The 25,261-nt window shown below is 47.7% G+C and overlaps 1 long non-coding RNA gene across 1 annotated transcript in view; it reads right to left on the bottom strand.

The window, feature by feature from the left end:
- Positions 1 to 495: 495 nt before the first annotated feature.
- LOC121487364 overlaps positions 496 to 25,261 on the bottom strand; it is a 65,684-nt gene continuing 40,918 nt past the window's right edge. Inside the window, exon 3 of the long non-coding RNA XR_005986829.1 lies at positions 496 to 691. This is a non-coding gene — a long non-coding RNA (uncharacterized LOC121487364). The remainder of the gene's footprint in view (positions 692 to 25,261) is intronic.

Genomic DNA, 25,261 nt, shown 5'->3' on the forward strand with positions numbered 1-25,261 from the left:
TCTGGACCGGTTTGCTCAGTGCTAATGTGGGAGATGTCAGCCTTCTTCCCACAACCAGGGGCTGTGGAAACTATCACTTTAGCTAATGGATGCGGAAGGGATTTGTGGTGAATAAAGCACCCTGCAAATATAATGTCCTTTTTGGCCCTGAAACCTTAGAGCCAACTGTCACTTAGCCTTGCAGGGCTGGGTTTCCTTGTCTGGGGGTTGAAGGGAAATGTGACACTTCCACATGAGGTTTTTCATTCATTTAGCCAGCCAGTGTTTGGGGTGCTGGGTATTGTATGGCCCCCAGCCATGCCCAGGCCAACCCCATCCCCTCCTACCCTAACTGCCCCCCTGGCTGGTGTGCCATCCTGCCCCAGGCATGAGATTCCTGGTGCTAGGCCAGGCACCGGAGCTCCACAGAGTGAGAAAACCCAGCACCATGTGGGCCTTTCACATGGAGCTACATTTATTCACCGACAAGGACTGCCCTTTATTCTGAAATTCTCTCTGTATCTATACAGCTTGTAAAAGGGTCTGTCTCATTTATGAAATTACAGTAACCAGAGGTGGGGTGATCTTTTCAAGCTGGTGACTGGTGTGGCAGAAAGGTTCTAGAATGGCTCCCTGTGATGCCCTCTTCCTCAGATTCAAGTCTCCGTGTTCTCTCCTCCTCTGGAGGATGGCTGGCCCCAGTGGCTCACTTCTGAAAAACAGAATATACAGCAATAATCACTTCCATGATTAGGCTACAAGAGATTGTGACTTCCATCTTGCCCGGTGACTTCTGCTCTTGCCTTCACGCCCTGCTTGCACGCTTGGATGAAGCTTAAAGAGATGGGTGGTGTGGCCAGATGCTGAGGGTGGCCTCTGGCCAACAGCTGGGAAGATGTCAATGCAACAGTCCTTGAGATTGAATCATGCCAGCAGCCATGTGACCTTGGAAGCAGATTGTTTCCCAGTTATCTCAAGACTAGTAGAGCCCAGCTGCAGGCCTGGACTCGGGGCAGCTGGGGCTTCTGGGACACAAAATAGATTTTAAAGCAATTTGTTATGCAGCAATGATGAATATACATCTGGGTATTTTTTTTAACATTCCTGGTATGTGGAATCCAAAATTCAAAATTCAGGCCCCATAAAAAAAAAAAAAAATTCAGGCCCCAGTAGTAGTAAAACAAAACAAAACAAAACTGCTCCCTTACAACTCCTTTTCAGTTGAACATGTGAAATGGTATCCTAAAGGCAGGAAGGCAGGTTCTAGGCCGACCTGGATTCTCTTCTTAGCTCTTAACTGTCTTAGCCAAGCAGCTTCGGGCAAGTTACCTTAACCTTTCTGAGTCTCGAGTTCCTCATCTGTGAAATGGGTACAATGCTGCTTTCCTAAGCAGCAAGAGATATGTGTGTAAATACCAATAATTACCATTTCAAGGACATTCTTTTGTGTCGGGCCCAGTGTTAAATGCTTCACATGCATTATTGCATTTTATCCTCATAAAGATATGACATAAATTGTTATTACTCCCCTCTTGAGATGAGAAAACTAAGACTCAGAAAACTGAGAGGCCTGGGACCATTGTCAAGCCTGCCGGTCTCCATCTCCAAGGCACAGGACCTGTGTGGGCCTGAATCCTTGCGGGCCCCTGATAAAGGGGGACTTGAAGGAGTCAAGAGGGAGAAGCAAGCCTCCCAGTGTGTGCTTCCTGACCGTGGCCACTAGGTGGCAGCAAAGACAGGCAGACGAGCCTCCAGCGCGGAAAGCGGAGCTGAAAATTGACTCCTGAAAATACAATTAGCCAAAAATTGATTCCTGCTTTATCGACTGCCTGTTATGTGCCAAATTATTTACAACAATTCGTTTCACTAATGCTCATCGCCCCCCTACGAGGTTTGTTATTACCCACTTTAAAAAAGGGGAAACAGAGACTGAGTTAAATCACTTCCCAAGGTCACACGGCTAGAAATGTCATGCATCAATCTTTTGGTGTGACTCCTTCCAGAACTTCTCCATGTCAATAAACTGCCTAGGTCTCTGCCTCTCTCTTTCTGTCTCCCATGAATAAATAAATAAAATCTTAAGACAAAAGTACTTTCCTTTTTTTTATGTATGATTTTCAGAGTTCTGCTTGTACATATTTTTCAACTTGCAATCAGCAGTGAATTTTGGAAGCATTTCCAAGGGAGTCCACACCTTACTATTCCATAGCATGGTGGGGTCGCACAGTGTGTGAGTAATCAACCATCTGTGGACAGTCGTGTAAAATATTTCCAATACTATTAGGCTTTTACCTACCCACCCCCCAAAAAGGTTTCACAAACATGCATGAACAGGTGACCCTGTGGGAGCTTTTCTGTCCCATGGATTGCCAGGAGTGCGGCCCTGGGTTGCAGGTTGGGTATGTTGGTAGAGATGCTTGTCCCCCACCTGGGGGCTGTGCTCACTGTCATTCTCACCCTCGGTGACCGGGAAGCCTGTCTCCTATGGTCTTGCCATTCCCCAAGTGTCAGGGTCCACACTTTTTGCCAGTTTAATACAAAGAATTTTCTAGTCAATATTTTAGCTTCCTCCTTCCTTGCAGGTGAGTAGTGAGAGTTTGTGTAAGCAACAACGTCCCATGGGGAGAGATGAGAGAAGAAAATGTCCCCTCCCAGGCAGAGACTCAGGCTGAATGCATGCCCCTTGTGTGTGCATGGAGCACAGATACATTGAAAAGGTGCCAGTCTTTTAAGTTGTGGCGTGCAAAGCCCAGCACTACGGCCAGACTGGAACCCCTTAGGGTGCGTTTGTGCTTTGGGGGGATAGTGTGTGCAATTGCTTAGCTGGGCTGTGGCAATGAGAGGGGTGAACAGGCGCCTGGGAGGAGGTGGGATTTGGAGGCAGTCGGGAGGATGTGGAAAGAAATAAGCAGGATTTCAGGCCCCACACCTTGTGGCTTCAGGCTCAGGCAGGAGGGAAACCCCCAAGCCTCCTTATGGTGTAGTAGGGGCTCCCAGAATGTGGAGCTAACCCTAATATCAGAGAGCCCTGGGTGAGCCCCTCCCACTCATCTAACACCACTAGGCCTTAGCCCCCTCACTCCACTCTGTACCCTATCAGGAAAGAGCTGTGATTGTCCCCATTTTGCAGATAAAAACGTTGAGGCTCCAGGAGGCGAGGGCACCCAGCAGCATCTGAGAAGTGTGGGTGGTACAAAGTAGGCATAGGCTCAGGGTGGTCTCGAAGGTGCTCCTAAGCCTGAGGGGGCTGTGGGCATTCCCCAGGTAGGGCCCACAGTAGCAGAGCTGGCAGGGGCTCTACTAGGGAGGGCAGCCTGGGTGTTGCTCTCATCCCGCCCTCTCCTGGGGCTGCCCACCCCTCCCTAGGGCCCACGTTATCTGCCTCCTGGGCACACAGCTGTAGGCTCTCACCAGCTGAGGCCCTTCCTGGCAGGCGGTATCTGACCTTTGGACTGTAAAACAAGCCTTGGCCTGGCCCAGAGTGGCCCGCACTCATCGTCCTTAGGGCCTGCGGATGTGGGTATGTCCAGACACACATGTGCACATGCATTCAGGCTCCCAAGGGTGCCTTTGAGCCTCCACTCAGAGTTGAAGCTCAGGGCTGAGGACGTGCTGTCTGTCCCTACACTGGGGACTGCCATGGATGGTTTCAGAGTCCAGGTTACTTCCTAAAAAAGGACCAAGCTGGAACCAGAGAATCCCAAGGGAATCTGAGGACCAGAGAGGGTATGAAAAGTGCCCAGGACCGCACAGCAGACCAGAGCCAGAGCCAGGTCCACATAGGCCAAGCAGATCACACCTCTCTGGGTCTCAGCAGCCTTGCCTGCCCAGTGGGGAGAGATGTGCCAACACTTCTGACTTACCACCCCACCTCCCTGCTGCAGACCCTCACCCTACCGATCCTTACCACTGAGCCCGAAGCTCTTGTTATCTCCAGGGCCCTGGAGCCTGGTGATTTCTGGAAGAGGGCCCTCCCTCTGTGGGGGGACCAGATGGATGTGACTGCAAGGGCTGCTCAGGCCTGATATGGGGCTCAGCAGGCCCTGGTCTTTATCAGTGGAACCTGGGGCTCCAGGCAGGCATGTGGCCCTGGCTAGAAGGGGGAGCAGTGAGGAAAGGGTGCCCTGATCCTGAGCAGACGAGATACAGGACAGACATGTTTTTCAGGGTTTTTTTTGTTTTTTTTTTTTTGTAATCTATACTGCTTTCTCTGATCAGGAATGTAATTTAGGCAAGTTAAGTAAGTTCCACATACCAGAAGTAGTTGGTTTTGAAAGTGAAAGTGCCTATGAATCCATCTCCCAGACATAATCCTTGGGCCCAGATTGGGGTCATCTCTCCAGATTTTGTCTGCACATAGACTAACATCGCCAATTATTTGCTAGATTGAAATCAGACAATAGAGCTCAGTGTGGTGGCTCAGAGTGCGTCCAAGGTCCCAAACCGTGTGGCTCCTTGGCTTCATACCCAGGCACGTGACTTCCTCTCCTTGAACCTCAGTTTTTTCTTTTATAAGACCTCACATGGACATTGTCAAGGTTAAACGAAGTAATGCCTGTGAGGCACTTTAGCTGAGCCTGGCCCACAGTGAGCTCTCAACAGTTGTCAGTGCCCCCAGGGTAGTCACATAATTTGCCTTTTTTTTTTCACTTATGTTTCAACAACACAACATGGATATCTCTCCATATTGATGCCAAAGCTGTAGTCCTCTCTTTTTGACAAATCCAGAGCTTTCCTTGTGTGTGTGAATAATTTGCCTTTTTTTTTAAAAGATTTTATTTATTTATTCATGAGACACATAGAGAGGGAGAGACTGAGACCTAGGCAGAGGAAGAGAAGCAGGCTCCCTGCAGGGAACCTAATGTGGAATTTGATCCCAGGATGCTGGGATCACGACCTGAGCCAAAGGCAGATGCTCAACCCCTGAGCCACCCAGGCACCCCTCATGTCCTTTTAAATCAGTTTTCTTATCGTATAATTTGGATATAGCAAAATACACTCATTTTAAGAGTACTTTTCAATGACTTTCAAAAATTATAGTCGTGTAACCACCAGCCATAACCACAATCTAGAACATTTCTGTCACTCCAAAAGTTCTTTCATGCCCCTTTGTCGTCAATCCTTTGCCCCCACATCCTGCCCCTAGGCAGCCCCTGGACTGTTTCCCCGCCCTTATAGCCTAGATGTCCTTTTTCCAGAATTTCTTTTCAATGGCTTCATTCAGTAGGCACTCTCTGCGGCTTCTTCACCTCGCACGGGGTTTTTGAGCTTTTGCCCCATGTTACTGAGAGCGGATTGCTTTTCATTCTATCACGTGGACCTACGAGCTTGGGCATCTGTGCACCTGCTAGTGAACATCTGGATTATTTCCAATGTGGGGCTACTTATTCCCTCATGTTTAAAATCCCAGTGAGGAGTGGCACTGAGATGGTTTCTAAATGTTTACATTACCTTATAAGTGATACTGTAATAAATAGCCATGCACATTTTTATAGTCATTACTGCTAGGGGAATATCATGCACTAGAGGTATAATAGAAATCTTTTTATTTTTTTTTTTACAATAGAAATCTTTTAAAAAATAGACCCCTCCCCCACCCCTCATTCCAACTGGGGACACAGAGGCACAGACATGGCAGACGGTGTGTCAAAATCACGCTGTGAATCAGTCTCCATGCAGAAGACAGAACACAAGCCTGCATTTACCCATCTCTCCCCAGGGCCTTGAACAAAGCAGGGTGTTTGCTCCATAAGGAACACACCCACAGTATCCCCTAACAATATGCTAGGTCTCAACGATGACGATGATGATGATGGCCATGGCCATGTGCTCAGTGTTAACTACTGCTATTGAACGCTAGGTAGTGTTCTAAGTGCTTTGTGTGGATCGACGCACCTCACTTTAATCCACACCACATCCCCATAAAGGAGGTAAACCTGTGATTTCTACAGTTAAGAAAACAGAGGCACAGAGAGGTGAAGCATCTTGCCTGAGGTCCAACAGCCTGGAAGTGGCAGGGCTGAGACTCCCACCGGACAGTCAAGCTCCAGAGCTGCTGCCCACGTGCTCATGAGTCCCTGCTGAGCAAGGAAGGTGGCGCGGTGCAGCAGACACAGCCTGAATCAGATGCCAGGTAGCCTAGGCCTTTTGTCCCCCACTTGCTGTGTGACGTGGGCAGTCTGGTTCCCTCTCTGGGACTCAGGTTCTTCAATTTGACAAGATGGTTTAGATTATTTTCTAGAGCTGGGATGATGAGAGAAACAGGGAGCCAGAGGCTTCACACCTTGAAGGGGCTCAGGAGAGCAGGTGGCCTGGTGGCTTTTCCAGGCAGGCCTGGTCTCAGTCCCCAGCGGCCAGCTGGCCCTGAGCAGGGGATCTGGCCTCTGTGCCCCAGGCCAGGTGAGGCTGGCCCTCCTGGCACACTGCATTTCTCTGCTGGCTTGGATGCCCGGAGTCCGTGGAGTCCAGCGCCAGTCCGTGCCCACGCTTCAGAACATGCTCATAGTCTGAAAGTCCCTCCTTCACCCTCCAGGCCACCCAACTTCTCCCTGCCTCGGCCCTGCCTTCTGGCCCTGTGCTACAGCTGCGCCCTGCCTCCCTCCAGCTTCACCAAAACTACATCCATGGCCGTTTTCAAATCTATACCAGCTAAAAGATGTGTACTATATATGACATGTATCGAGCACTGTTATAATTTCAACTCAGAGGAGTTGAGTACTTTGCCCCTGGTCACACAGCATGTACAGGGCACAGCTAGGATGTGGGGCCAGTCACTGTTCCCAAGCCCATAATCTTAACCACCACACTACATCTCCCCACTTAGGGTACCCCAGAACGTCTGGCTCCTTCCTGATCCCATTCCTCCCACAATATCTGTCCATCAGCTGGGGGCTAGAGTACAGTGTTGCTGTTAGGAACACACTTCCCCAGAGTTGATCATCTTGGGTTCAAATCTTGATACCACTGCTCACTGGCTGGGTGTCTTATGAGCAAGCCTCATAACCTCTCTGAGCCTCATTTTGCTCATCTATAAAATGGAAATAACAATAGGATGCACCTCCCACAGTGTGGTGAAAAATTTTTTTAAAGATTTTATTAAATTGAGAGAGATCGGGAGAGCAAGAACAGGAGCAGGGTGAGAGGCAGAGGATGAAGCAGACTCCTCACTGAGTAGGGAGCCTGATACAGGGCTCAATCCCCGGAGTCCAGAATCACAACCCGAGCCAAAGTCAAGCGCTTAGCTGAGTGAGCCACCCAGGTGCCCCAGTGTGGTGAAAATTAAATCAATAGTGGTTCTAATGTTTAGAACCGGTGTTTCTAAAGTGTGGTCTCTGGGGCCCCCTAAGTTCCCCGAGACCCTTTCAGGGGATCCCTTAGGTCAAGACTAAGACTAAGATGTTATTTGCCTTTTTTACTTTCAGTCTTTCATGAGTGTACAATGGGGTTTTCCAGAGCCTCTGTGTCATGATATCTCACAACAGACTGAATACGGAAGCAGGAGTGAAAACCCAGCTGTCTTCTTATAAGCCAGGCATTAAAGAGATTTGGGAAAATATAAAACAATGCTACTCTTTGCAATTTCTTTTTGTTTTCAAAAATGTGATGATTTTTCATAAAATAAATTATATTAGAATGCTTATTATTATTACATTAAGTAATACTAAATATCTTAGTTTTAATTTTTAGCACAGTGAATGTTGGTAGATATAATGACCACAAAAAGAAGATCTTGGGATTCATCAATAATTTTTAAGAGTATAAAGGGGTCCTGAGAGCAAAAAATATTTTTAACGGCTCTGGGAGTGCAAGGCACTGGCTACATTTGTGGAGGGAGATGCCCTTGACCTTGGGCTTGCTAAAACGCATCGTTCTTTTTCACCAGGGCTGTGTCTCTCCCCTCCTCAGCCTGCCCTGCTGGAGGTCATTGCTAAACCACAGGTGACTGGACACTGGCCAAGAGACACATGTCAGACCTTGGCCCAGGTTCCACCATGGTTGATTGCTGTGTGACCCTGGACTAGACCCCAGGATGCTCTTGGCTTTCTCTTTCTTCACCTGAAGGACAGGCATGGTCAGCCAAGCAGATTTCTCGGGCACCTTGGACTGCTACCATGTGGAGAAAGTGTGAACAATAAATCCTAAACCTGGAGGTCGGATCTCGAGGACACCAGGAGGAATGCAGCCTTTGGCCCCCCACCCCCCGGCCTCGGAGGTGACATCTGTGATGGCCGGGTCAACAGGATGCTGATGTGGGAAAAGCTGCACAGTGGGGTCTCCCCTTCCAGGTTTCTAGCCTCTGCAAACTTTGTGGTGCGGGACCCGCAGCCTCACGGCACCTCAGCAATGGCATCTGCAGGTGGGAAGATTGAACTCCGGCTTGCCCCTGTTCTAGCTGGAACCTGGGAAGCTCCAGGCCTGCACACCTCCTTTCCCTCGTCTTGTCACCTAGAAGGCAGCGGGGGGCGGAGGAGAGAACACTGAACAGAGGGAAGGGCTGCATTGGAAGCTGCGCAGCCTTCTCTGGCTCTGCCAGCATCCCAAGTGACCTCAGGTGAGTCCATGTCCCCATCGGAGCCTCAGCTCCCAGGAATTTAAAATGGGTACAACCTGGTGGAACTGAGTTGGCTTCTGTCTGCCCTGCAAATCCGATGGAAGTTTGGGGATTCAGCAGATATTCCTTTCTCAGGGCCCCACATCCCAGAAAGAAATGCTACCCCCAAACACCCTTGTTTTTGTCCAGAGGGCCAGTCTGTTCCTGAGTCACTCAACACAACTTTATTCAGCACGTACTTTCACCAAGCCGCAGGGCAGGCTGGAGCCCAGATATTTTCAATTCTTTGTATTCTAACCTGCTTAATCAGGACTCCAGAAACATTCACGTGGGGCCCAGGGCTGTGCTAGAGATGAGAGAGGAATGAATTGGGATCTTTGCCTTGTAATGAGCCTGGAATCTCACTATGAGAGGCATTTGTTCATTCATTCATTCATTCAACAAATACCTACTGAGCCAGGGCCTGTGCTATGAACAAAACAGACAAGGCCCTGCCCTTGTGGAAATTACAGTTTAGCAGAGGGAACAGACATTAAACAAATAAACACCCAAGCACAGGTATTCTCAGACATTCTGATGACTCGCCTAAATGGTATGAGATGGGATTATAGAGATTTTTCAGTGGGAATGTTAGTAACACCTTAAGGATGGTAACATAAGCACATAGGAGTCTGGAGGTAGTGGCTTCTGGTGTTAGTTCAGCAACCCAGGAACAGAAGTCCCTGTTGTACCTCATGTTCCCAAGAAGGCTGCTGGAGTGTCTGCCTTCACGTTTGTATCCCAGACAGAAAGCCCAAAGAATGGGAGAGTGAAAAGGTATGCTTTGGTTCTCTTTTAAGGAGCCTTCACAGAAAGCCACACAACCTCTTGCTTCTATCTCATTGGCCATAACCTAGTCATGTAGCCACACCTGCTGGAAAGGAGGTGGTGGTAAATGAAGCAATGAGCTGGGCATCCTTAATGAAATAAGAATTCTGTAAGGAGAGTGAAAGGGAGAAAGAATATCAGGCAGGTGTATTTGTTTCCTGTTGTTACCATGGTCTGAGTGGCATAAAACAGCAGACACTTATTCACTCACAGTACTGGAGGCCAGAAGCCCAAAATCAGTATCACTGGGCTGAAATCAAGGGGCTCTCGGGGCTACATGTCCTCCAGAAGTTCTGCAGAAGGATCGATTCATCGCCTCTTCCAGCTCCCAGAGGCTGCTGGCATTCCTTGGTTTGTAGCTACGGGAACTCCAGGGTTCAAAGCCAACATTTTCACATCTCCCACTGCTTCATCTTTGTGTTGTCTTCTCCTCCATACAGGTGTCCAATTTGCTCCTGCATCTCTCTTATAAAGGATGCATGTGATTGAATGGAGCCTCACTCCACCCACCCCACCCCCACCACCAACCAGATAGTCCAGGATAATCTCCCCATCTTGAGCCCTTAATTTAATCACAACTGCAAACGTTAACCTTTTTCCAAAAAAGTAACAGAGGTCTGATGGCTTTTTTTTTTTTTTTTTTTTTAAGATTTATTTATTTTAGAAAGAGAGAGAGAGCGAGCTCTGGGAAGGAGGCAGGGGAAAGGGAGAGAGAAACTCAAGTAAGCCCCTGGCTGAGCACAGGGCCCAATGCGGGGTTTGATCTCATGACCCTGAGATCAAAAACCTGAGCCGAAACCAAGAGTCAGGCACCCCTAAGGCCTGATAGCTTTGGGGGCCAATTATCAGCCTTCTACAGTAGAACACATCAATTTCTATTCCCTGGGACTCCATTTAAACTGAGGGGTCTCATTTCCTCTTTCATTCATGATTTTATTAATTTGAGTCTTTCTCTTTTCTTTTTAATAAGTCTGGCCAGGGGTTTATCTATCTCACTAATTCTTTCAAAGAACCAGCTCCTAGCTTCATTGATCGGTTCTACTGTTCTTCTGGTTTCTATTTCATTGATTTCTGCTCTAATCTTTATCATTTCTCTTCTCCTGCTTGGTTTGGGCTTTATTTGTTATTTTTTATACAGCTACTTTAGGTGTAAGGTTAGCTTGTATATTTGAGATTTTTCTAATTTTTTGAGAAGGCTTGTATTGAAATGTACTTCCCTCTTAGGATCGCCTTTGCTGTATCCCAAACATTTTGAACAGTTGTACTTTCATTTTCGTTAGTTTGCACGAATCTTTTAAATTCTTCTCTAATTTCCTGGCAAATTGAATTTGAATAAATTTAAAAATATGTAAGTTGAGGAGTCTCCAAAGAAGAGATACTGCACCTGAGTTGGAAAGAATGCATGGGAGTTAGCCTGCGGAGGAGTAGGGAAGAGAGTCCTGAACAGAGGGAACAGCATGTGTGAAGGCCTGGGGTGACAAAGGGCTGGCAGTGGGGCTGGCAAGGGTGGAGGGTGGTAGAGAAATATGAGCTGGAGTCCAAAAGCCCAGAAGCCATGGCAGGGCTCTCTGTGTTTATTCTATTTTTATTTCTCTTTGTAAGTTTTTGTTTTTGAGTAATCTCTACAACCATCATGAGGCTCGAACTCACAGCCCTGAGATCAAGAGTCATGTGCTCTTCCAACTGAGCCAGCCAGGTGCTCCTGTTCTATTTTTAAAAGATCTCTCAGGCAGCCATTTGGAGACAGAGGCTGTTGCCATAATCCAGGGAAGGGAGGTGGTAACTTGGTCAGGGCCAGGGCTGGGGGCTGGGAGCAGTGGTCAGGGAGTATTATTCTATTTATCTGATTTTGTCATGTTTATGGAATTGCTCATTTTTAAAAATATGTTTTTTGCTGTACTTTCTTTTCACCTGTTATTTAGAATTTTGCATTTTGCACTCCTTTTCCTGAGGAAGGCTCCTAAGGCTGCATGAGCTTCAGGCTCCCCACACCTGCACTCGTGAGCACAGGGGCACGCGCTGTCCTCATCTGCCCGCTCATGGACTGAAGGGCACATTGCTAGCGGCCTCCCCTGATCTGGAGCCAGTGCCCTGAGCAAACAGCAGGCGCTTCTGGCCTTTTCCCTTTCTACCTGCAAACTCTCTCCCCAGGACTGAACTCCCTGAGGCCAGGGATCTCTTCTTCTTCACCCTCACCAGACCCCCAGCACTCACCACCGCACCTGGTGCAGGGCAGGCCTGCTGTCCAGAGGAGGGGAATGATGAACATGGAGGGACAATGGATGTTGCAGCCTGGTTTTCAGGAGATAGGAGCTGGAGACCACACCTGAAGGCATGACAGTGCGTGAGCAGGCTGGCCTGAGCTTTCCCAGGGACTGACCCTGGACCCACACCCCGGGGGGGCTGATTCAGAGGGAGGACCTCACCAGACCTTGGATGACTAAGCCGCAAGAGCACCTCTCAGAGAAGACCTCTCTGGTCAGGGCCACCACACTCCTGACTGCACATCACTGGGACCTGTCCCTATGTCCTTAGACTGAACTTCAGACTCAGGGCAGGCTACCCACTGATTCTCAGGGCAGGCAGAGAGCAAACCACCTGGAAGTAAAGTGGGAACTAATGTAATTTATTTAAACTCTCTGGATGTCAACTTCCAGATGTATAACTTTGAGCAAACTTTCACTTTTCTCTGAATCTCAACTTCCACATCTATGAAATGGAGCAATACTAGTTTCCATTTCACAGGCTTGTGGTGAGGACTAAGTGAGATAAGCCCTGGATAGCATTTAGCACAGGGCTTGGCATGTAAGAAGGCACAGCAGGTACCTGTTTTTTGTTTTTTTTTTTAAGATTTTATTTATTTGTTTGAGAAAGAGGAAGAGAGCATGAGTGGAGGGTGGGGGCAGAGGCTGAGGGACAGAAACAGGCCCCCTGTTGAGTGGGGGGCCCGATGTGGGACTCCATCCCAGGACCTTGAGATCACAACCCGAACTGAAGGCAGATGCCTAACTGTCTAAGCCACCCAGGCACCCCCCAAAATACCATTTATTATTATTCCTTCTACTTTCTATTTCCAAGTACCAGTCTGTGGAAGTTTTCCTTGATTCAAGGTGAAATGAGAAAAACTAATATGGGAGAAAGCCTAATTAATATTAATATCTCCACTTTCTTTTGTTTATTTTTTCTACATTTCCATTAATATACTACTTTTACAGCAAGAAAAAAGGAACAGAAGTCATCTATAAATTAGAAATATTAGAAATACACGCACTATATATGTGTAATAAATACTGTGAAGAAAGAGCAGAAATGTTAATGGTAATTACCCCTCTGGGTGCTGAGACTAAAGGTGGGTGGCTTTTATTCTGTTCGTGATAAATCATGTTTTGCAATGAGTATGTTTCTTTAAGTTACTGGAAAACAGGAATAAAATTTTATTCAACTCTCTATCCTGTGATTATTTCCTTCTCACTAATTTTATGCTCAAATGTTCTTTTTCTGAAATCATGATCAGAATAGATGATTCCATTTTTTAAAATTTATTTTTCTCCCACCCCTTCCCTCCCCCAGTAATTCATTTAAAAAAAAAAGAAGAAAGGAAAAAAACCTATTCTGGGCAAACTTTTTTTTTTTTAATTTTTTTAAAAATTTTTTATTTATTTATGATGGTCACAGAGAGAGAGAGAGAGAGAGAGAGAGAGGCAGAGACATAGGCAGAGGGAGAAGCAGGCTCCATGCACCGGGAGCCTGAGGTGGGATTCGATCCCGGTTCTCCAGGATCACGCCCTGGGCCAAAGGCAGGCGCCAAACTGCTGCGCCACCCAGGGATCCCCTGGGCAAACTTTAAAATCGACATCCCTGTATCCAATTTTATTTTCCTGAAATTTCATTGGTCTGTGAAGTCCTGTTATTTGATAACTACCAAATAACTATTCAGATATTCTAGATGAACTACCTTATTTTAGAGCTGGTGAAACAGGCCTAGAAAGACGAGTAAGCTTTCATTCTAAAAACACAAAAAATACAAACAGTAAGATCACGAACATCCAAGATCTCCTACTCAGAATTGACAACTGTTAAGAGGTGGTTATATTTTGCTTAATCCTGTGTTTTTAATTTTTAAATTACAGAGTCAAAGCTCCATTGGCCTCCATCTCTGTCCCACCCTCCTCCCCACTCTCCCCGTGCAGCCCCCCATCCACCATCCACTAGCAAATGCAAAGAACAGTACGTATAGTATTATTTCGTGTATATATTTTGAAATTACATAAATGGCATCAAACCACACGTCATTCTGTCACTTGTTTTTCTCCCCTCTCAACATTATGTTTTCTACGTATATCTGCATATAGACTCTTTTTTTTTTTTTAAGATTTTATTGATTTATTCATGAGAGACACAGAGAGAGGCAGAGACACAGGCAGAGGGAGAGGCAGAGACACAGGCAGAGGGAGCCCGGTGTGGGACTCAATCTCAGGTCTCCAGGATCACCCCCTGGGCTGAAGGCAGATGCTCAACTGCTGAGCCACCCAGGTATCCCTGAATATAGACACTTGAATTATTTCTCCTTAGTATTTAGTAGTATTTAGTATCCTGGCTGATATATCCATTTCCCATTGAGGTACATTTAGGTTTTTTCCAGATGATTCTCCAAGGTCACACAGGAGTCAAATGCCCTTTCTCCTGCCCAATGTCACAGATGCATAGTCACTCTGGGGCAGATACAGTTCAGAATTCAGAGCTCCACCACAGTCACACGTGGTCATGGGTAAGATCCAGTTGTCTCCCTGGACCCACACTCCTCTGTTCTCCTTGTATCCTAGGTCCCCAGAGATTCAGGGCAACTGGGCTTCACAGTGTGGGTAAGAGAGGGTCTAGAGGCAAGGGTCTTTCCTCAGGACAGAATGTTAGAAGACCCCCAGGCACTCCTGGCCTGGACTTAATGATTCCAAAATGTGGTTAGGGTTGTCTGACTGGGGACACCTGGATGGCTCAGTGGTTGAGCATCTGCCTTCAGCTCAGGTTGTGATCCCAGGGTCCTGGGATCAAGTGTTGCATCAGGACCCCCTGTGGGGAGCCTGCTTCTCCCCCTGCCTGTGTCTCTGTCTCTCTTTGTGTCTCTCATGAATAAATAAATAAAATCTTTAAAAAGGATTGTCAGACTGTTTCTAAGTGGTCATCAGAGGACAAAGCCTATGATAGGCATCAGTGCTATTCACCAAACATTCCAGTTCTCCCCACTTGGGGCACAAGGAAGAAAACATGTCTCTTCCCCTTTGGAGTTAAGCATGTCTATGTGATTTGTTTTGTCCAAAAAAAAAAAAAAAGTGAGAAAAAGAAACAAGTCACTTCCTGGTGAAGCCTCAAGAGCCAGTGCACCATTGACTATATTCTCTATCACGTCCTGGAACGGCAACAGGCAGTGTTCAGGTTGGTGGCTGACCACACAACAGAACCCGAAGCAACCCCACAATGAATGTTTTAAGCCCAAATCTTGGGGTTGTTTGCCACAGCAACATAACCTGGCCTATCCTGTCTGTTACAGGGTTATGTCCAGTGGGCCCAGGCTGCTGTGAGCCTGGTGATAAGCTACCAAGACCTGTCCTTCTAAACTGATGCCTCTTTTAAGTCCAAGCCTTTTCATGAGCCTGCCGCAGAGCAAAGACAAGTACTCCTCAGGGACCCTATTAGAATAAAGAACTTTAGGACCGAGAAAGCAGGGAATTATCCATCCTTAAAAGGCACTCTGAGTTAAACACGAGCCTAAAAGTGTCATTTTCTAGCTGACTCTCCTTTGGCTGGTGGAGGATTAAATGCGGTAAATAAACATCAAGTACCTAGGACAGCCCCTGGCGTGCAATGAGCTCTGGGCTCTGCAGATGCTCCCTGAAACCTCATTGTGAATAGGAAAAACTTAGGAGGTAACTATACAATAGGGAAAACAACTGAGTATGGTATGTCCACACATAGGTGTCCCTTACTTCTGCAAAGGTTCCATTAGGCCACTTTGCTTTTACAGAAGACCTACATTAGCACCTACCTCAGTACTTCGTGAGGTGCCCGAGCCTCTGCAGCTAAGTCACTCCTGAATTCCTGACCCACAGGAACTTCGAGATAATATTTGTTTTAAGCCACGAAGCTTTAGGGTAATTTGCTACATAGTAATAAGTAACTAATACAACTACACAATCCCAGTACAAGGAAAAAAACGATGCCTTGAATATCTTTAAAAGAAAACAAAACAATTATCACATGACTCTCTTTGTCTCCCTTCAGCCACGTGTTGGAAGAACTAACACTTGTGCACAGAGCATCCTCTCTTATACACTCACCTGGCCAAGTTCTCACAGTTCCTGAGAAGCACACCATCTTTCTTGGGCATCAGCTCTAAAATGGACCTCCTATCTGCTTCTGTCATTTAATGCCTTCCGTACCTTTCCTACAACCCAATTCAAACAAAAGCACCAGAACAATATATACCTTGGTTTGGAATAAAAATAAACTTTACGCACTAATAAAAACTTGGCAACACCTCTTGGAGGTCATGAGACCACAGCCTACTGTGCTAGGGATTTCACCAATAGCTGAAAAAGGGCAACTTCATCCCAACCCCACCCCACTCTTTTTTTTTTTTTTTACCCTTTTTTCCTTTTTCTTAAGAGAGAGATGAGAGTGTGGGTGGCAGAGGGAGAGGATTTTTTTTTTTTTTTTAAGATTTACTTATTTATGCTAGTCCTAGAGAGAGAGAGAGACAGAGACACAGGAGGAGGGAGAAGCAGGCTCCATGCAGGGAGCCCGACGCGGGACTCCAGGATCGTGCCCTGGGCCAAAGGCAGGCGCCAAACCGCTGAGCCACCCAGGGATCTCCGAGGGAGAGACTCTTAAGCAGACTCCACACCCAGCATGGAGCCCAAAGTGGGGCTTGATCCTACGACCCTGAGATCATGACCTGAGCTGAAATCAAGAATCAGATGCCCAATTGACTGAGCCACCCAGATGCCCTGATCCCTTTTAAGCCAAACCCCTCCTCTGCTCAGGGACACCCCCTGCCTTTCCATGCCTCCCACATTTGCCCTGCACACCTCAGCTGGAGAGAAGCCTGCTTCCTATGGTGAAATCTGCTTTCAGTGGAAATCAGGGTGATTAGGCTTTGCAGTGACCACACTTGGGTTCAGATTCCCCTTAGTTCTGTCACCCTGAGTAAGTCACTTAGCATCATCTATCTGAGCTTCCTCTTCTCCACTGTGAGGTTAATAATGGCGCTTTCCTTACAGAGCTGTTGAAGGGATCAAATGAGAAAAAAAAAATTGTCTGGGGCTGAGCACAGGGCCTGGCAATTAATGAACACTCGTGTGCATTTCTTTGTTCATAAAGAATAATGGCAATAGTGGTAGCTGCTATTTATTAGGGGCTCCCTATATGCCTTGCATCCTTTGCATGGACTATCTCATTTAGTCCTGCCAGACCGGGCCTCTCAGCATCCCCACGTTAGAAATAAGGAAGCTGATGCACAGAGAGGTGCAGTACCTTGCCCGAGATCACACAGACCCAGGGGATGAGGCACCAGAACCCCCACCTTTAACCACTTTGCTCTGCAGCCTCCCAGGAGGAAACGAAATGAGCCCCTGCAAACATAGGCACTCTGCACAGGCTGCAGGAGAATAGAAGGAGCAGATGGAGAGATGGTGCGGCAGAGGAGCACACCTTCCAGGGAAGAGACCTTCCGGAGCAGCGGAGACAGGGGTGGTGTGGAGGTCCCCCCGGGTGTTGCCCTCTGTCTTATCTGTAGTAGGAGCCTAAGGCCTCCTGCTTGTGCGGCAGAGCTACGGCTCTCTCCTCCCCCTGCCACCCAGGCCCTGCCCAGCAGCATGGACACCCTGCCCAGGCCTGGACATGCCAAGAGCCCTGCTAATGGCTCCATCTTGCCCTTCCTGAGCACCTGCTCTGGCTACGAGGCAGCTCTTGCTCATTAAAATCAGGCTTTGCTGGTGGGGAAAGTCAGGCTGTTTTATTTGCAAAAACGATATATCATAATTTATGATAGTGTCAAATGGGACCAGCTTTGCCTCAACCCTATGGCATTGTATTCTCACTGAACCAGGAAAGCAAACCCAGCAGCGTCCACAGGTCTGGGCCAGAGAGAGTTGGCTGCCTAGAGGCCCTCTTTCTCCACGTTCTGACCCCAGGGAACCCCTGTGACTCTAATGATAACAATAAGAGCTGTCGAGAAAACAGTGAGGTACCAAGCTCTCTATGACTGGGGTTCAGAGACATTGAGTTGCTTTGCAAGGTGGTCTAGCTGGGAAAATTTTTGTTTGTGGCACAGGCAAGGGGCCACTTGCATGAAACTGAGGATCGCTGTGTTAAGAAGAGGGACAGCTGAAGCCACTGGACCAGGTGGAGATGGTACAGCTCCTCAAGAAACACTTATCCAGGGCAGCCCGGATGGCTCAGCGGTTTAGCGCCGTCTTCAGCCCAGGGCGTGATCCCGGGGTCCTGGGATCAAGTCCCACATAGGGCTTCCTCCATGGAGCCTGCTTCTCCCTCTGCCATTCTCTCTGTGTCTCTCATAAATAAATAAATAAAATCTTAAAAAAAATTTATCCAGTAAGGCAGGATACTCTAGCATAGTGGTTCTCAAATGGAGGGGGTGTGTTTGTGTGATTTTCTGTTCCCCAGGGGACATTTGGACCTGTCTAGGGACATTTTGGTTGGCACAACTGGGAAAGGAGATACAACCAGCATCCAGTGTAGAGACCAAGGCTGCTGCTGAACATCCTATAGTGCTCAGGGCAGCCCCACATCCCTGAATTATCTGGTCTCAAATGTTAATAGTACCGAGGTTGCAAGCCCCGGTCTAGCAGTTGAGAAGGCATACGGCCTCTGGAGTCCAAGGCACTGTTCCTATTGGTATAAACAGAAGCAGGCACTTGACCAACTCAGTTTCCCCCTCTGAAACTGGGGATGCTAGATTTCTGCCTCACAGAGCTGAACCAATGCTGGCTCACTGCTTTTGTGAAGGCTGGCACACAGGAAGTGAGCCATAGTGTTGCTATTGTTAATTACCAAGGACATGCACTCTGCAGTACAGCACTGCCCAGCACTGGCAAGATAAATGCTGAGGCAGCCACTAGAGAAAGAGACCAAGCACCTGAGTGGGCCCAGGAAGCCAGAGTAGGCTGCAAAGACTAGTTCTGGCATCCAAGGTCTTGCTTTAGCCTACCTCGTTCACCCAACCTCCCACTGCTCTTGATGGTCACCGGACCAACACAACCAGGGATTTTTCCTACTTTCATCATTCCCACCTCACCCCCTTCAAGTGCCTCTTCATCCAGGAAGCACCTCGACCAGCCCAACCCTTAAGAATTATATGGTCCCAAAAACAACAACAACAACAACAAAAAAAAAAAAAATCAAGGAAATCCTATCACTTGCCACAATATGGATGGATCTTGTAGGCATTACATGAAGTGAAATAAGTCCGAAAAACAGAAAGACTGTATAATCTCACTTAAATGTGGAATCAAAAAACAAAAAACAAATGATAGAGAGATCAGATGTGTGGTTATCAGAGGGAGGTTGGAAGAGGAAATGAAGGAAGGTGGTCAGAAAACACAAACTTCTAGTGAGAAGGTAAATAAGTAGTAGGGATGTTATTTACAACATGATGACTATAGCTAACACTCCTGTATGATACACCGGAAAGTTGTTAAGAGTAAATCCTAAGAGTTCTCATCACAGGGAGAAAATTGTTTTCCTTTTTTCTTTTTTCTTTTTATTGTATCTATATAAGAAGGTGGATGTTAGCTGAACCTATTGTGGAAATCACTTCACAGTATACATAAATCAAACCATCATGCTATACACCTGAAACTTACACAATGATGTATGTTATTTTTCAATAAAACTGGAATCACAAGCCCCTTATCTCAGACAGAGTAAGTTCTACTTATTCTCAGACTGACTACAGAGACTCATCAAGACACATACGCAGTGGTATCCATACAGACTCTGAAAAGCACGTATGTTCTCATTTATACACAAAGACACACATGCAACCTCAAGGCACAGTTCAGCCCTGGCCACAAACTCACAAATGTATTCTCCTACACACACAACACAATCTCACCAAGACACACGCAGCCCCCCCCCCCATACACACATACCACAATGGCACATAAAAGCAATACACAGTAGTCACATACACAAACCTACAAATTCAGGTACATATACATATTTACATGCACACTCAGGCATGCCTATAGATCTCGTGCACACACACGTCTAACATCTAGGCACATAAACACCTGTGCATATAGACAGAGACACATTCTAGGCACACAAATTCAGACACACTATCAATGTTTATGTGCATAAGCATACATATACCTGTATCCTTCAAGATACACACACACATTCCTACACATCCTCCCAAACACACATGAACACATATGCAAAAAGACATTTAAAAAAAAACCTTTCCCCTCATACACACACATATATATGCTCTCATAGCACATTTCATTCATTCATAGATTCATTTATAGTATTAAAAAGTTGCTAAGGCAACTTCCTTGGGGCACCTCCCAAATTCAACCCCGTGTTACAGCTACTTGTGGAAGCTCAGCAAAATGCTCCAGTGGATCATTTCTCCCTTTAAGCTTGCACTTTGCGGACAGGAGGTGTGGGCCATCTGTCGCCCGCAAGCCCCCAGGACGCGGGGCTCAGGCTCCCTCATGTCGGTCCCTCACTGCCCAGGACCCACGGTCCCTCAGGGACGCGCTCCCAGAAGCCCACGGCGAGAGGCGCCCTCCCTCCCGCGGCCCCATCAACGGCCAGGGTGGGCCCGCGGGCCGGCTGGGATGCGCGCGCGCACACGCGCGTCGGGGGCAGGCAGGCGATCCACCGGGGGGCCCGCCCCGCCCCGCCCCCCGCGCGCCCCGCCCCGCCCCGCCCCCCCGCGCGCCCCGCCCCGCCCCCCGCGCGCCCCGCCCCCCGCGCGCCCCGGCTGCCCGAGCTCCGCGGGCCCCCAGGCGGGGGCGGGGCTCCCCAGGCCCCTCCCCCCTTTCCCGTCTTTCCTCCTTCCTCCCCCCTCCCCGCGCCTGCCCGCCGTCGCCCTCGCCCCTCCCCCGCCGCGCCGGGCCGCCCGAGGCTGAGTCATCGCTGCGGCGCTGCGGGGCCGGCGGGCGAGCAGGTGGGGAGGGGGCGCGGCCCTCCGCGGGGCGGGCCTGGGAGGGGGCGCCCGCCGCCGGGCCGCGTGGGCAGGGGCGACGCTCCGGCCTCTGGAAGGGCCACGCGCAGGTGCAGTCCCAGAAGCGTGCGCCACTGGGACGGCATCCAGGCCGGGCACATCTGCCCTGCACCTGATCGTTACTTGACCCACAGAGCGTTGAGTGTTAAGCAGATGCCAGTACTTAAACCCCATGTGATATCTGGTAGGGGGAACGTCAGACTCCCAGCCCTTGAAAAATTACAATACACGGCAACACTGGGCCCATACTTCCCAGGACGACAATAGCCTGGTGCTGAGGGCGGCCGCCTGTTTTAGGGCAGTGCATCCTCTCTCGTTGGCCACAGTGCCCACGGTACCTTCCTATTTCACCCAGCAACCGAACTTCCTTGAGGCTACCTGCCAAGCCCTTGATCTAGTGATTCCTAGTCCGGTCCATCCTGCCCATTTCTCAGATGCCAGTGGGGAAGTGGAGATGGGAGTTTCCCAGAGTCACACAACATGTGGCCTTAAAGAGAACCCAGCCTGTTCTCACCCACTCATCTCTTCTGTCACAGCATCTTGCTTCCTTTGTAATGCAGACGAAGAAAGGAAATTGTTTTGAACAAGATCTGGGGGCCAGAGAGGGCCCCAAATGGAAGATGATTTGGAGCAGTAGTTAACCAGGAGAAGGGTCAAACAGCTTTACTTTTATTCCTGGGTGAGGGCAGATTATACTAAGAAATTGAGCAAACACAGAGTGTATAGCAGCCCCTCCCTGGAGTTGATGGTACATTCTCAGCCTTTCTCTTGGAGTCACAACAGAAGGCAGAACTGGAGCAGGTAGATGGATGGAGCAGTTGGCAATTCTGGCAAATTTGGTTATAATAAAGCTGTTTTCAAGTCGCTGGAGACATGGCCCATGAGACTGTGGTGTAAGGGTTGCAGGGTAAGGGTTGTTATTGCTTGGATTATTCTCTGGTGCTTCTCAGCCTGTGGTGTGTACGTGAGTCTTGTAAAATGCAGACTCCAAGTCAGTAGGACTGGGTTGGAACTTGAAAGCTTACATTTCTGACAAGTTTCCAGGTGATACCAATACCACAGGCCCCCACACCCCGCTCTGAGGGGCAAGGCTCCCGACTCCTGGTGCCTTCTAGTTTATTCCTGATGGTCATTGCTACATGGTTACCCAAAGGAGGGGCTCAGAATCCTGCAGACCTGGGCGTGGGTCCCTGCCCACCCCTGAGTAGCCAGGTCACATTGGGCAGGCTGCTCATCCTCTGTGTGCCTCAATTTTCTTATCTGTTTGATTGGAATCAAAGAATACTTACCTCCTTCGAAGAATACAAAAGGAAGAATGGACAGGACATGGGGCCCCAGCACATGGGGCTCATGGTAGGTGCTCTGTAAGGGTAGTTTATATTATTGTGCACTCTGGGGGTCTGCCCATTAGCAGTACACTCATCAGCAACATGGTCAGGGAGGGGGGATACAGAAGACATTGCAGGATAAGAATCAGATCCCCCAACATGGCCTTTCAGGCCTTGCATGGTATGGTCACCACCCAGCACACCCCTTGCTACTCTTGCCACCTTGTCCACACTTCAGCTGCCCTAACCACTTAGTAGGTCCTTCAGCTGTGGTACGTTTTGCCCTTGGAGGCCCCCCATACTTCTACCTCCCTGGCCCCTTTTTATCCTTCAGTCTCAGGTCCTATATTCTTCCTTGGAGATACCCACCTTGATTTAGAGAGTATATTCTGTTTGAAAGGGAAAGCAGGGACATCTCTTGAGGCCACATCTATAGAGGGAGTCACCATTCTTACTTAGAGTCTACATTTATTTAGAGCAGCTTTTGGGGAGGAGGGCTGGGGCATCAGAGAAACTAAACACTGCCCTTGCCTTTCTGCAAATTAGAAAAGGGCACAGCTTGGGCAAGCCAGCAGGAAGCAGATTTCAGCTTTCGCCTGCCCTCTCAGCTGGTTACCTTTGTGCAGTATACAGACTGTGCAACCTTATGTGGCAGCCCCGGTGCTAATATTTCCCCCAAGTTGCCTCATGACCTGCTTAATCCTCCTGCCTGGATTAAGCTCCTTTTATAAACTTTCTTAACTCCATAAAACTCATTGCAACTGGAATTAGCTATCTTGGGAATGATTTATTTAAACTCTGTCCCCTGCAGTAGACTCTATATTCCATCAAGGCAGAGTCTATACATCTTGTTCTAAGCTGTATTCTTAGCCTGGTGCCTGCAACCAAGCAGGTGCTCCTTAAATATTTGTCCAATATTCCAGAAGCTCATTGTCTACCAGGGGAAGACTGAAATAGCTATGGCATGAGATGGGCAGGCACAGAACTAAGTGATTGGTGCAGCCCCAAGGAGGAGATGTCCCTTCTAGCTAGGGTCACCCAGGGATGCCCACCGAAGAGGTGGTGCTTTGGCTGGGCCGAAGAGCACAGGTGGAGTTCACCAGACCCAGCTGAGTGGGAGGGTGTTCTTGGAAGTGGAACCAGCAAAAGCAAAGGTACAGAGGGAGAAAAGTTCAATGTGTTCCTATGAGAAGTCACAGATTACGGTCAGCAGACTGGCCGAATGTGTTTTGTGAATTAGCTGCCAATATTAAAAAAAAAAAAAAAATCTGGAGATTTTACATAAAGATCCAGATTTCCTGATTTCCTTTGGGAAAAAAAAAAAAATGGAAGTAACCACCAAGGAACAATTGACTGGCACTGAAAAGTGACAGTCCTTCTAGAAAGTCTGTGCTTGCTTGAGTTTGCCACAGTCACCACCTTTCCTGGCTGTGTTCTTCCACCCGGTTCTCCTTGCTCATTACTGCTCCTTCCCGGTTTGCTGTGCAGCTGGCTGGCAGGCCATTTGACTGACCCATGGGAGATGTAAGGGAAGTTAGTTCCGTTACAGCTGGTACAGGGACTTAAATGCCAGACTAAGGAAGCCAACAAATACCCACCCTGAAGGAAATGAGGAGCCACCGAAGGTTTCTGAGCTGTAAACCTTTACTGTAAATTACAGTAAAGCTGTGGGGGACTCCAAGAAGGTCCTCATGGCCTGTAAAGAGGCATGATAACCCAAAGTGAGGGAGCACAGATGCCCTGTTTTTGTTTTTGTTTTTAAATTGGTAAATAGCAGGCTTCCTCAGCTAAGTAAGTAAGCTGGGGATTTGGGGGTCTTCTCTAGCTCCCCAGAGCACAGCCCACAGCTGCCCTGGCCAAGCCAGGCCTGACTACAGAAGCAGGAACTCTGGGCCAGGATGGCTGGTGAAGTTCTGGAAGCTGAATGAGTGGGGAGCCCTGCATGGGACTTTCAAAGAAAATAAAACATGGGCTGACCCATGGTTGGGGAACAGGGTGCTTCCTAAAGGCAGAATTTTCATCTTAAAGGTTTCTGATTACTCACACCTGGGTGACCTCTAACTTGCTCCAGCCTAGCCTTGAATATTTTCAAATACATTATTTTTCTTTAGAAATCATTGTAGTTTTATTTAAAAATCATCCTTCTGTTTGTGAAAATAGTATACTTATTAGAAAAAGGGAAATATGGAAAAATAGAGGTGAAGACAATAGTTATCAGTAATCCTACCACCCAGAGGTAACTGTTAACATGTTGGTGGATTTCCTTACCTTTCTTTCTTTTTGTTTTCAGTGTATCTATACTTTTTAAAATGAAGTAGGGGCCACATTTCAAATAAATTCTTTTCTTTTTTAATTTTATTTATTGGGGATCCCTGGGTGGCTCAGCGGTTTAGCACCTGCCTTTGGCCCAGGGCACTCTTGGAATCCCGGGATCGAGTCCTGCATTGGGCTCCCTGCATGGAGCCTGCTTCTCCCTCTGCCTGTGTCTCTGCCTCTCTCTCTCTTTCAATGTCTATCATGAATAAAGAAATAAAATCTTAAAAAAAAGAGGCAGGCAGAGGGAAAAGCAGGCTCCACGCAGGGAGCCTGATGTGGGACTCAATCCCAGGACTGTAGGATCACTCCCTGGGCCACTTAACCACTGAGCCACCCAGGTATCCCTTCAAATACAATTCTGATGAACATTATACCATGAATGCTTTACCATGAGAATATATTAATGCGTCTTCCTATAAAATCCATAAATAAATTCATAATACAGAAGTAAACATTATATGTTGGCATCATTTTTCCAGGTTATTAAATATGCTTTGAAAAACACTTTGTGTGTTTGTTTCCTTTCATTCTCAAAGTGGTCAGGAATCTGAATTTTTTCATCTTTCAAAACAGATATAAGAGGTATTATTTCCCCCTTTGACAGAGGATACTGAATCACAAAGATGAAGTGATTTACCCAAGTGAGTAGCTGGGGAGGTAGGGGTGGGAAGGGGGGGTTCCTGAAGTACAATCCTTAGGCCTTCTAATTTGGTGCTGTGGGGAAGGGGGTACACAGGATGCTCTTCCCCAGCCCAGTCTTAGATCATGTCAGCTGTGCTTTAAATACTGGAAATCAAGGAAGGCTTTAAATTGAGTGCAGTTAATCTGGGTGGACTTTGTGGAGGAGGCAAGTTTTATTTCAGATCTGGAAAGTCTGTCCAATTTGTACATAGGTAAATTAGTGGCAGGCACTCAAGCCTCCAGACTCCCAGGTTATTTTTTTTTTAATTTTTATTTATTTATGATAGG

The sequence above is a fragment of the Vulpes lagopus genome, chromosome 3, assembly GCF_018345385.1.
Source record: "Vulpes lagopus strain Blue_001 chromosome 3, ASM1834538v1, whole genome shotgun sequence".
In the NCBI taxonomy this organism is placed as follows: Eukaryota; Metazoa; Chordata; class Mammalia; order Carnivora; family Canidae; genus Vulpes; species Vulpes lagopus.